A 13,319-nucleotide genomic window follows, 5' to 3' on the forward strand; every position below is an offset into this window, starting at 1 on the left:
CGATCTCGCGGTCCGTGAGTTCGAGACCCGCGTCAGGCTCTGGGCTGATGGCTCAGAGCCTGGAGCCTGTTTCCGATGCTGTGTCTCCCTGTCTCTCTGCCCCTCCCCCGTTCATGCTCTGTTTCTCTCTGTCCCAAAAATAAATAAAAAACGTTGAAAAAAAATTTTTAAAAACAAAACACTTGAGGTATACAGGAAGATTCATTTACTAATCACTGAGCATGTGGTGGAGGGGCAGGGATCTTTGGGAACTTTCCCCAAGAACAAAAGAGCTAGTAGGTGCCATTTCCCTCCCCTGCCCCACAGCCTAAATACAAAAACACCTTCAGGAACCAGCACGGAGCCATCACTCTCCACCTAGCTTGCTAACAGCACCCCTTTGCACTTCTGCAGGTCTACTCCCTCCAACCTGGCCAGCCTCAGAGAAGTAGTCCCAAGCAGAGGCAGGTCCCTTGTGGACCTTGCTGGCACAGTGCACCCTGCATTCATGTGCTCCTACAGACCTGCCCCCTTCAATATGTCTTTGGCAAGAGACCATCCAAAGTGGTGTCACGGGTCTGGCAGTGTATAAGCAGTCCCAACAGGGGCCAGTACCACTCCAAAGTGACTCCTGTCCCAGAGAGAGGGGAAGATAACTACATATACCAGTCCAACTGCAGCCCCAGCAGTGTACTGGGGGTAGACCTCAGGTCTGACTGCAGGCCCTGCCCACCTAAAAAAGTTTCACAGGGGACAACACAGGGAAATCACCCTGAAGTTCCATGCTACTGCATCTAGGCAAATACCTAGTCTGACTCAACTCAAGCCCAAGATGGCCCCAGACTGGCCCAATGACAACACAGGAACCAAACCCTGCCCACAACAGGCACAGAGAACCAAGGCAGATGACTGGACTGAAGGCACAAGCAGCATGGCAATAACAGCAGGGCACGTGCAACACACATAGAAGACCTCTGAAGCAGCAGATTCTGGTGAACAGGAGATACTGCACTGCAGAGCACTACAGGACCTCTTCTTCATAAACCCAGTATCTTCAAGAACAGGAGACAGTTGGCTTTCCTAACACATATAAGCAGACACAGAGAATTAGACAAAATGAGAAGACAGAGGAACATGTCTCAAATGAAAGAACAGGACAAAATCACAGCAAGAGACCTAAATGAAACACAGATGAGTAATATATCTGATGGAGACTTCAGTGAGACCATTAACAAAGAGAGAAAACATAAAACAAACCAATCAGAGATGAAGTACTCAATAAAGGAAATAATAAACTAGATGGAATAAATAGACTAGAGGAAGCACAAGAACAGATCAGTAAACTGGAGGACAGAGTAATGAAAGCAATCAGGCTGAAAAGGAGAGAGGAGAAAATAATAATAATAATAATAATAATAATAATAATAAATGAAATGAGACTTAGGGAACTCAGTAACACCAACAAGCATACTAACATTCTCATTATAGGGATCCCAGAAGAAGAAAAGAGAGAAAAAGGGGTGGAAAATTTATTTGAAGAAATAATGGCTGAAAACTTCCCAAATGTGAGGGAGGAACCAGAAATCCAGATCCAGGAGGCACAAAGAACCCTGAACAAAATCAACCGAGAAGGCCCACACCAATATTTAGTAATTAAAATGGTTAAAAGTGGTTATAAAGAGAGAATTTTAAAAGTAGCAAGAGAAATGAAAACAGTTACATACAAGGAAAACAAAGGCAAAAATAAACTATTGGAACTACATCAAAATAAAAACCTTCTGCACAGCAAAGGAAATAATCAACAAAACTAAGACAACCTATTTAATAGGAGAAGATATTTGAAAATGACATGTCTGATATGTATACAAAATATATAAAGACTTACAAAACTCAATGCCAAAAAAACCCAAAACAATTCAAATTAAAAGTAGGCAGAAGACATGAACAGACATTTCTACAAAGACATACAGATGACCAACAGACACATGAAAAGATGCTCAACAGCACTCATCATCAAGGAAATGCAAATCAAAACCACAATGAGATATCACGCCATACCTGTCAGAATGGATAAAATAAAATAAAAAACATCAGCAACACGTGTTGGCAAGGATGTGGGGAAAAAGGAATCCTCATGCACTGTAGGTGGGAATGCAAACTGGTGCAGCCACTATGGAAAACATTACAGAAGTTCCTCAAAAACTTAGAAATATCACATGATCCAGTGATTTCACTACTGGGTATTTACCCAGAGAAAACAAAAACACTAATTTGAAAAGATATATGGACCCCTATGTTTGTTACAGCATTATTTACAAGAGCCAAGTTATGGAAGCAGTCCAAGTATTGATCAATAGATGAACGGAAAAAGATATGGTGTGTGTGTGTGTGTGTGTGTGTGTGTGTGTGTGTGTGACTATACACACACACACAGTGGAATATTACTCAGCCATAAAAAAAGAAATCTTGCCATTTGCAGCAACATGGATGGATCTAGTAAAGGGTATAATGCTAAATGAAATAAATCAGTCAGAGAAAAACACCATATGATTTCACTCAAATGTGGAATTTAAGAAACAAAATAAATGTACAAAAAAAAAAAGAGACAAACCAACCAAAAAGCAGGCCCTTAACTAAAGAGAACAAATTGATGTCTACCAGAGGTGAGGTGGGTAGGGGGAGAATGAGTGAAATAGGTGAAGGGTATTTAGAGTACACTTATCATGATGAGCACTGAGTAATGTATAGAATTGTTGAATCACTATATTGTACACCTAAAAGCAATATAACAGTATATATTAACTACACTGGATTTAAATTAAAAAAAGATAAATAGGTAAAACATAGATGAGTCTTTAATATTATTAGAAGTTTTTGCACACCAAGTCAAATGAGTTTAAAAGCACAGAACTAACTAAAAAAGGACTCATTCATTTCAACTTATCCTCCTCCAGTCTGGATAGTTTATTCTCTAGGAGTTCTGTAAAGCTGTTTCCCTGGATCTCCCTTCATGTTCAACATGAGGATTCCTTCACTTCTTTCCTCATTAAACTCCCCATTAACTATGTCCCACATCTTCTTCTTTGTTTTATGTTCTAGTTTTGGTGGAGTACTTCCTCCAAAGGGATCCATGAGAGGCACAATTTTTAAGAACTTGAAAGCCAGAAAACACCTTTATTCTACCCATGCACTTAGAAGATAGCTTAATTGAATATAACATTCTTGAATGGGAATAATTTTATTTCCAATTTTTGAATATGTTATTTCCAGTGTTGTTGTTAAGTCTGATGCTATTCTGATTCTTGTTTTTTTGTTTGTTTTTGTTTTTGTAAGTAGTCTGAAGAATTTTAGGACTTTCTCTTTGTCCTTGATATTATAAAATAGTATGACCATGTACCTGACATGGGTATATTTTCATCCATTGTCCTACACATGTGGGAGACCCTTTCAGTTTGGAAACTCATGTCCTTCCATGGTAGAAAATTTTCTTAGATTATTGATCCAATGATTTTGTCCTCCTCTGTTTTCTCTGTTCTGTCTTTTTGAAACTCCTGTTATTAGATATGGGAACACTAATACCTTTTCCCTCAAATTAATCTCTTTGTCCTTTAGTTCTTGAGGAATTTCCTTAACTTTGTCTCCCAGTCCTTCCATTCAGCTTTGAATTTTCATTATTGCTATTTTATTTTTTATTTTGTTCATTGAAATTTTTCTTAATAGTATTTTCTTCTTGTTCCTTGGATGCAGTATTTTCCTCATCTGAGGGTATAAATTATTTTTTTACAGTTTCATACTCTCTGCACAGTGAGTTTCTCCCAATTTGCTTTTTTCTATTTGTTTTAGTCTCTATTTTTAGAGACTGAAATTAGAGGCATTCTTTGGCTTTTTTCTCATATTTTAGGGACTCAAATATTTTTTGGAAATTATATGCAAGTGAGTTGGGCTTGTTGATGGTAGTCTTCTTGGCAGAATAATCTGATTGGGTCCATTTTTTGTGAAACACCACTGTCAGCATCTTGAGGTCTTTTCATCTAATCTATTTAGATTCCTCATATAATAAAAATCTTCCTATCTCCTGCCTGGAAGAAATGACCTTGATACCAACATTCTAAGAGCAATTATGGTACATTATGGAAGAGGGTATCACTTTCTGTGTGTATGTATTCTCTTATCCTCCCGTTTTTAGCAAAATCCGCTTTCAGTTGCACCTGTAGTCCCCCCGTCAAAGACTATCAGACTACCCTCTCCAGAGAAAGAACCTCTGATTCGCTGAAGTCAGGGAGGAGTCACCTGGCCAAGAGTAGGGCATCTTGGATTCTGAATGCTTCTGAAACAGGCTTTCAAGGGGCGCCTGGGTGGCTCAGTCGGTTAAGCGCCCGACTTCGGCTCAGGTCATTATCTCACAACTCGTGAGTTCGAGCCCCACGTCAGGCTCTGTGCTGACAGCTCAGAGCCTGGAGCCTGTTTCAGATTCTGTGTCTCCCTCTCTCTCTCTGACCCTCCCCCGTTCATGCTCTGTCTCTCTCTGTCTCTCTCTGTCTCAAAAGTAAATAAACGTTAAAAAAAAAAAAAAAAACAGGCTTTCAATAATTCTGCCTCTAAGTCACACCTCTGATACACCAGAAACTCTGAAACAAATTTCTAAACCTCTGGGAGTTCTGAGTTGCTTTCTGACTCTCCCCAATGCTGAACTAGGCTTTACCTTTCTTGGATTTATTAGGTTAATTGTCACTCCTTTTGCTTCCAGCTTCCAAAATTGTTTTATGACCTCTACCATTCTCTTTTTTATTTCCTGGTGTATACTTTTTATTTTTCTTTAAATATCTTTTTTTCTTTAAATATCTTCAACATCATTTATAAGATTAAATTTGTTAATTTTCTCATTTTGTTTTAGATTTTTCTGTTTTAACCTTCCTTCTTTTGTGTCTTTTTTTCTACAAATCAGATTTCAATTGCTTTTCTCTAATGTTTAGAAAATTAGTATTCTAACTCCCTCATGCAGTTAACACTATTTTTCCTAAAACATTTTTTACCTTATATTTCTCCAGTCCACAAGAATCCAATGTGTAATGACATCTTTTGAGTTTCCCCTATTGGAAATGAGAAGTTAGCACACCTCTCTCTCCACCACTTTCCTCTTACCTTATGTCCTTTGTTTACTCCTCTCTCTGATATTGTTTAGATGTTTTGAGTGTTTGGATCCAGATTATCATTCAGAATTTTTACATGATGTGTCTTCCCTTTTAAGAGTAATTTTGACTTTTGTTTTAGCCCAGTTCTCCAGAAAACAGAACCTAAGGCAAAGCTTGTGGAACTCATGTTTTATCAGAGGGTTCAATCCTAGGGAAGCAACAGTGAGGAAGAAAGTAAAGTAAAAAGGGAAGGAGGGAAGCAAATACAAGGAGGCAAGCTATGCTCAGCTTCATGAGAAATAGTTGCTTGCTTGGTCACACAGTACACCTTTGGAGAGGCTAATGGTGCTTCTGAATCTTAGAACAATAAGGGGGAAGAAGGGTGAAAATTTATGTGCTTGCTCTTCCCTATTTTCTCTTCATTGCACCATAGGAGTTAATTCCTACATACTTACAGACTGTGACCTGGGCACCTATTGGCAGCTACTGGAGAAGCCAGGGCCCCTCTCCATGGATCTCATTGGGCCAATACAGCTCCCACTGTAGCATATATGATGGAGCCCATGCCAAAATTAGCCTTCCTGCCTGGGAAAGCTGATGCAGTTGGTGGTGTCAGAAGACAAAATCCAGTTGGAGGAATCAGGAGTTATTATTGTAGGAATGGCAAGAGCCTTTGAATGGGCTGCTTGGGCTGGGAAGCTGAGCAAATACTGAAACCAGGGAAACAAAGGGCCAAAAGGATCTGAAGAGGTGCATAAATTAATGCATTACATCTGTGTTTAGCTTTTGTGACTATATTAATAAGTCTTTATATGTATGTCTTCATTTAAGCCATCTGAGTGCTCATTGCCTGTCCTTACCTCTCAGTTAGTTGCAAATAGCTTGGAATAATTATCTCCTATAATTTAGTGTGGCAGCACAGAAGTCTGAAGTGAACATGGTTTTCTTGTGCTTTCTAGGAAACATCTTTTATTTCCTTCACAGATCTTTGTAGATTTTTTTCTGGAGCCTTGTAATTTAAAAACATTCTCAAGCTTGTCTAGATGTAGGTCTTTGTCATTTATTTTTGCCAAAAACATGGCTATTTCTTTCTGTCTGCATCTATGGGCTTTCTATTCTCATCAGGAAAGTGTCCTTCCCATCATATATTTGATTTTCTTCCACTTGTTTTAGTCTCTTCTTCATGAATACCAATTGTCTTTTCTGTTTCCCTACTTTTATCTGTTCCACCTACCTCTTATCTTTATCTGTTCACCAGGAGTGTCTCAAGTAACCCTCATTATTTATTCAATATTCTTGCAGAGTCAAGTCTTTCTTCACTGCCACTGGGGATTTTAATTCTGTGGTTGCGTTATTTTTGTATAATTCCCTGTCCTTTATTTTATTCATAACAATCTCTTGAGTTTCCATTTCATCCTGTTTATATCTTTCTTCTCACACTTTATGGATGCAAGTTTTTAGAACACACATGGCTTTTTGTACTCTATTAAGGATGCAAATAGTCTCTGGAAGCTTTCTTTTGGATAATGCAGTAGATCATTTTTATGCTTTTCCTTTCAGTCTTTATGGTGCTATTTCCTTTCCCTTGTTCTGAAATATTTTTTCATAGGTTCCGTGTTGATTTTTTCTCTTCTTTTACTCACTTTTCTGTAAGAGTCCTCAGACTTAAGTGTTTATCAACAGATAGAATTGTATGTTTCTTTTGGTCCTGTTCCCTTTCCACTTGTATATGTGTCAGATCTTATTTCAATTTCTATGTCTACTAATCATTGACCTATTGAACTTTCCCTGTACTGGCTGTTCTTATACTATTGTCTAATTTTCTGTTACAAGATTTTGAAATGACAGAGTACATAAAAAACTACAAAATTCTCAGTTTGCACTGCTCTTGGGTCGTCTCTCTGCTCCTCCCTACAATGCTATATATTGGGACAATACACTTCTCAACATGCAGCCTGCTCCCTCCTTCCTGCTCAACTGCTTCCTTCTAGCTCTCTATGGATGTAGTGCGAGAGAGATAGTAGAGGTAAAGGGAAGAAGAAATAAAGAGGTAATTAATATAACTCTGGCTGTTTCCTAAGGCAAGGGGAAAAAAAGCAAAAATAAACAATTGGGATTACATTAAACTAAAAAAATTTGGTGCAGTGAAAGAAACTACCAACAAAACAAAAAGGCAACCTACTGAATGGGAGAAGGTATTCGCAAATGATATATCTGACAAGGGGTTAATATCCAAAATATACATTGGGTCACCTGGGTGGCTCAGTTGGTTAAGCGTCTGACTTCAGCTCAGGTCATGATCTTGCAGTCTGTGAGTTAGAGCCCCGCGTTGGGCTCTGTGCTGACTGCTCAGAGCCTGGAGCCTACTTTGGATTCTGTGTCCCCGCCTCTCTCTGCCCCTTTCCCACTCGTGCTCTGTCTCTCAAAAATAAATAAATGTTAAAAAAACATCCAAAATATATAAAGAACCTATACAACTTAACACCAAAAAAAAAAAAAAACTAATTAAAAAATGAGCAGAAGAGCTGAATAGTCATTTTTCCATAAAAGATGTACAGGCGGCTAACAGACACATGAAATGTTGTTCAGTAGCACTTGCCATCAGGGAAATGAAAATCAAAACCACAATGAGTTATTCCCTCACACCAGTCAGAATGGCTAGTATCAAAAAGACAAGAAATAGAAAATGTTGGCAAGGATGTGGAGAAAAGGAAACCCTTATCCCCTGTTGGTGGGAATGTAAATTGGTACAGACACAATGGGAAAAAGTATGGGGGTTCCTCAAAAAGATTAAAATAACAATCACATGATTCAGTAATTCTAATGGTGGGTATTTACCAGAAGAAAATGAAAACACTAATTCAAAAAGATACATGCACCCCTAAGTTTATTGCAGTATTATTTATAATAGCCAAGATATGGTAGCACCCTAATTGTCCATCAAGAGAGACAAATGTCCATCATATATATATATATATATATATATATATATATACACACACACACACATATATATATGAATATTACTCAGCCATAAAAAGAGTGAAATCTTGCCATTCACAATAACATGGATGGACCTAGAATATATTATGCTAGATGAAATAAGTCAGACAGAAATAAATAGCATAAGATTTCACTTATATGTGGAATCTAAAAAACAAATGAACAAACAAAAAGCCAGACTCAGAAACTCATAAATACAGGGAACAAACTCAAACTGGTGATTACCAGAGGAGAGAGGGTTGTGGGGATGGGTGAAATAGGTGAAGAAGAGTAAGACGTACAGACGCCTAGTTATAAAATAAGTAAGTCACAGGGATGGGAAGTACAGCAATAGGAAATACAGTCAGTAATCTCATAATAGCTTTGTATGGTGACAGATGATAATTATACTTATTGTGGTGAGCATTTCATAATGTATATAATTGTCAAATCACTATGTTGTAAACCTGAAATTAATATAATATTGCATTGTCAACTATACCTCAATTAAAAAAAAAGAGCTCTGGCTGCCTCAAAAAGCAGTGCATACCTGGTAAAAGTGGTAACCACAAAATTTATAATTGGCACATACACTTGATCTGATGCAGGGACAGAGATAGATATTATGTATTTTTTAAATCCCTTTTTATATGATAAAACTTGATTATGCTTTGAAGGGTAGGAATTTCTTTATCCAGTTCAAAATGCCTTAAATTCAGGAATTTTTATGTTCTCAGACGTAGTTGTTGCTGCTGTGTTGAATTTTCCTCTAGGTTGCTTTTATATTACGACTGAGAATTGAAGGCAATTTCCCTTGCCTAAAAACAAGAATCTGTCGAAGTGTCTAAACTTTGAGGAATTAACCATTAAATTACAGCTACACTCAATAATCACATTAAACCAACAGTAGCTACAACACAAGGGATTATCACTGACAGTTGAGAGCTCAGGAGAGATTTAAATCAGAGGATGAATAGAACCAGTGTGGTAGGAGTGCAAAAATTCTTTCTTAATGTCTGAATAAAGAACTGAATATATTTTGCTTTATCTAAACCATATACATACATGCCCAAACCTATTTTTAAAAAGCTTTTAAAGCCAAACAACCAGCTATTTTTATTTAAAAAATTTTTTGTAATGTTTATTTATTTTTGAGAGAGAGAGAGAGACAGAGTGCGAGCAGGGGAAGAACAGAGAGAGGGAGACACAGAATCCAAAGCAGGCTTCAGGCAATAAACTGTTTACATCCAATCATTTAAAAATAGGAATTTATATACATGGTGAGTTTTGAGAATATAGTACTGTATCAGTTCCTGTATCAACGACAATTGGGGAAAGGCTAGATTTGAAAACAGCCACTTTTCTTTCATCAGATTTCCTCTACGTTCCCTTAGTCTTTGTGTATGTGTGTGTTTCCTTTTGACAGTTTAGAACATCAAGGTCAGAATGTCAGGAATGAAGCAGATAACAAAAAGAACATCCAGTAGAGCCTCAAAAGAAAATGCTTGTTCAATATTTGCAACTGACTAAAAGGGAAAAATATTGAAGTACATTGACTATCATAGATCTATCAAAGCATTCAAGCCACTAAGTAGATTAGAAGGTTTGCTGCTGCTTATGAAACTGAGACATCTCACAAAAAACATTAAGCTATTCTTTGCACTGTCTCATAACAGCTTGTCATTCTACAACTAATGTGGAAATATGGCATTGCAAGGTTTATGAAATATATATATATATATATATATATATATATTTTTATTGATTCTATGCTTTCAAGTTCAAGCTTACATTTTCCATTCAGGAATAAATAATTTACAGAATTAATTTTTCATTATAACTTTCTCACAGCTGCTGAATTAGGGATGTTCTGAAACTAAACATGAATGTAAACTGAACATATTTCTGTGTAGGAATTCTAGGGAGTAGTGAATCATAGAGTTGAGCTGTTATAGAACTGCCAAATATATCTGTGTAGTCAGTTTCAATATATTTGGACCTGAATTGGGTAGATGACCTTTAAAAGCACAACTCAAACAGGCTTATTTATTCTGTTAATAAATGAATCACAGTAATACATAAGACTCCCAAATGAAAACTTGTTAGCAGGGTTAGCTGCTGAACATTTATTTCAAGTAAACACCTCTCAGACAAATTAGCCTGAACCAGAAGACCAAAGCTTGAAATAAATTAGTTCAAGCCTAACAGTAATAAGGCTAAGAATCTTAACAAAAATAGAAGACCCTTTGGTACTGTTCATATTATGGCTACTAACATTCAATGAAGTCTGATATGTTATCACTGAGACACAAACTAGAAGGTGCTTTATATGTCAGGGTGAATGATACTTCAACATTTAATTAGATTTATTAGTGCTTATTAGGTACCAGACATTGTTCTAGGTGCTAGGGATTCATCAGCAAACAAAACAGACAAAAGTCCATGCTCTTGTGGAGTTTACATTCTAGTGAGAGAAGAAAGGCTATAAACAAACAAACAAAAAAACATAATATGTAATATGTTAGAAGGTAGCAAATGACATGCAAAACAAACAAACAAACCCAGCAGGTTAAGAGAGATCAGGAGTGATTCTAATTTTAAATGAGGAAGTCAAGGTGGGCTTTATTGGGAAGACGACAGTTGAGCTAAGTAAGATTTGAAGGAGGGGCAACAGAGAGTGAACTATGAATATATCTGGTTCAAAAGCCCTGAAGCAGAAGCATGCCTAGATATGAGGACAGGAAGGTCTGAAACAGAATGTATCTGGGACAGAAAAAGTAAGTTAGAAAAATAGTAGAAGGGGTTTAGATAGGTAATAGGGTAACTGGCTGACTTAGGCCATTGTCAGTCATCAGAAGGACTTAAGCTTTAATTCTGACTTCTACTTTAATAAGATTACCCTGGCTGCCATGTAGAAAAAGGACCGTAAGGGGCAAGGCATAAATAGGAAGATCTGTTAGGAGGTGATAGCAATAATCCAGGTGATTGGTGATGGTGGTTCAGACTAGGGAGGTGGTGAGGATATGGATATATTTTGAAGGTACAGGCCACAAGATATCCTGATGGGTGAGGTGAGGCATATAAGGAACAAGCAAGGTATTTATATTTAACAACATGAAAAGTGTGAGTTATTAGCTGCGATGGGGAAGACTAGGGGTGGTATAGGTTTGCAGAGGGAAATTAGTTCAGCTTTAGAAGTGTGAAATTTAAGATGTCTTTTAGTGGAAATATTAAATAGGAAGCTCCTTATACTAGCTGGAGTCCAGGGGAAAGGCTAAAGCTGGAGATACAAATTTGGGATTTGTCAGTATATGGATTATATCTAAAGCCATGAATTGATGAGATCACCAAGGGAGTGAATATAGCCAGAGAAGAAAAGAGGTCTAAGGACTGTATTGGGGGTTCTGCTACAAGGTTGGGTATTGAAGAAGAAAAAAAAAGTGCCCAGTGAGGTACAGGAAAACCATGGTATGGGGTAAGAAGTATTTCCAAGAGGAGAAAGGGGTCAACTGTGACAAATGGTTAAGTAAAATTGGTATTGAAAATTGCTGGATTTAACAATGACCATGACAAGAGCAATTTCTTTGGCATGGTGGAAATGAAAAAGGCAGCCTCCTTATAGTAAATGTAAGAAAGAATTAGAGAAGAGGTATTAGAAACAGAAATTATAGACAATCCTTTTGAGTTTTACTATAAAAGAGAGTAGAAGAATAGATGGTTAGCTAGAATGCAAAGAGGGAACAAAAGATTTTAAGATGGGAGAAATAATGACATATTTATTTCCTAATGGGAATGGTCCAGTACAGACGAGAAAACTGATGTTGTAAGAGAGACAGGAGAAAATTGTTGGAACTATGTTCTTGAGTAAACAAGAAGAGATGAGATCTAGTGTCCAACTGCAGGGTTGACCTTATTTAAGAGCATGCACAGTTAATCTACCAAGACTAGGAGGAAAACAAAATCTGCGGGTAGAGATGATGATTGGTGGGTAGATGTGCTCATGAGCCTCAGTGGAAAGTTCACTTTTGGATGCTTTGATTTCTCTCATTTAAATAGTAAGGAAGACCTTCAGCTGAAAGTAGGGATGAGGAAGAGGTGCTAGAGAATTAAGGAAAGGAGAAGGTATGAAACAGTTATGCAGGAGAGTGGGAGAAGGAATGGACTGGGCAGATACTGTACAGCTGCCAGATGACATTAAAGGAACATTTGAATAATGATAGCATGTTAAACATATTGAGTGCTTGTTTTAGGCACGGCTTTAGAAGGCTTACATATATTGATCTATGAACTAGCACAATTATTATTCTTAGTTTAAGATAAGAAAACCGAGAGGGGTGCCTGGGTGGCTCACTTGGTTAAGCATCCAACTTCGGCTCAGGTCATGATCTCTCAGTCCGTGAGTTCGAGCCCCACATCGGGCTCTGTGCTGACAGCTTGGAGCCTGAAGGCTGCTTCAGATCCTGTGTCTCCCTCTTTCCCTGCCCCTCCCCTTCTCTCTCTGTCCCTCCCCCACTCACACTGTCTCTTTCTCTCAAAAATGAATACGTGTTAAAAGACATTTAAAAAAGAGATTGGTAAGGAAATTTTAAACAAAAGAAAAAAAAGATGAGAAAACCAAGAAGCTGTCACTTATCTGTGTTCACATAGCTAAGTTAACGGTGGAGGCATGATAGGAAGCCAGGCTGTTTGACTCCAGACACTAGGCTATTTTTCTTCACAATCAAATATTTGTTGATTGAAAAAATGAAGGATAAATTAAAGGAAGGAAGGATGAACTATCAATGCTATCTCCACAGTCTGTGGCTTTTTGCTAAATCATTTTTATACTTATGTAACCTAAATGACGTTTTCCAGGTCTTATAACTGGATCTTTGTGCAGAGAAGGAACTGTAGTGGTAGGGATGTGGCCCAGACATCTGATAGATTTAGGTTTGAATCTCAGCTCTTTTTTTACTAGCTATATCACTTTGGCCAACTAAATCACTCTGAGCCCTAGTTCCCTCATCTTTAAAATGAGAATAACGTATACTTTATAGCATTTATGGAGAAGATTAATAGAATCATGTATGCAAAGTATCTGGTATAGTACTTGGTACAATGCAGGTTTTCAGTAAGATCAGTTTGCTTTTCCCTCTCTGTTCTGGTCAGTTGCCCAGAACTTCAGTATCCTCCCCAGAATGGACCCTTCTTTGCACTTGCCAGTTTCACTACCAGAACTAGAGTCTC

This window comes from Herpailurus yagouaroundi, unplaced genomic scaffold (assembly GCF_014898765.1).
Source record: "Herpailurus yagouaroundi ecotype Mexico unplaced genomic scaffold, PumYag 77, whole genome shotgun sequence".
In the NCBI taxonomy this organism is placed as follows: domain Eukaryota; kingdom Metazoa; phylum Chordata; class Mammalia; order Carnivora; family Felidae; genus Herpailurus; species Herpailurus yagouaroundi.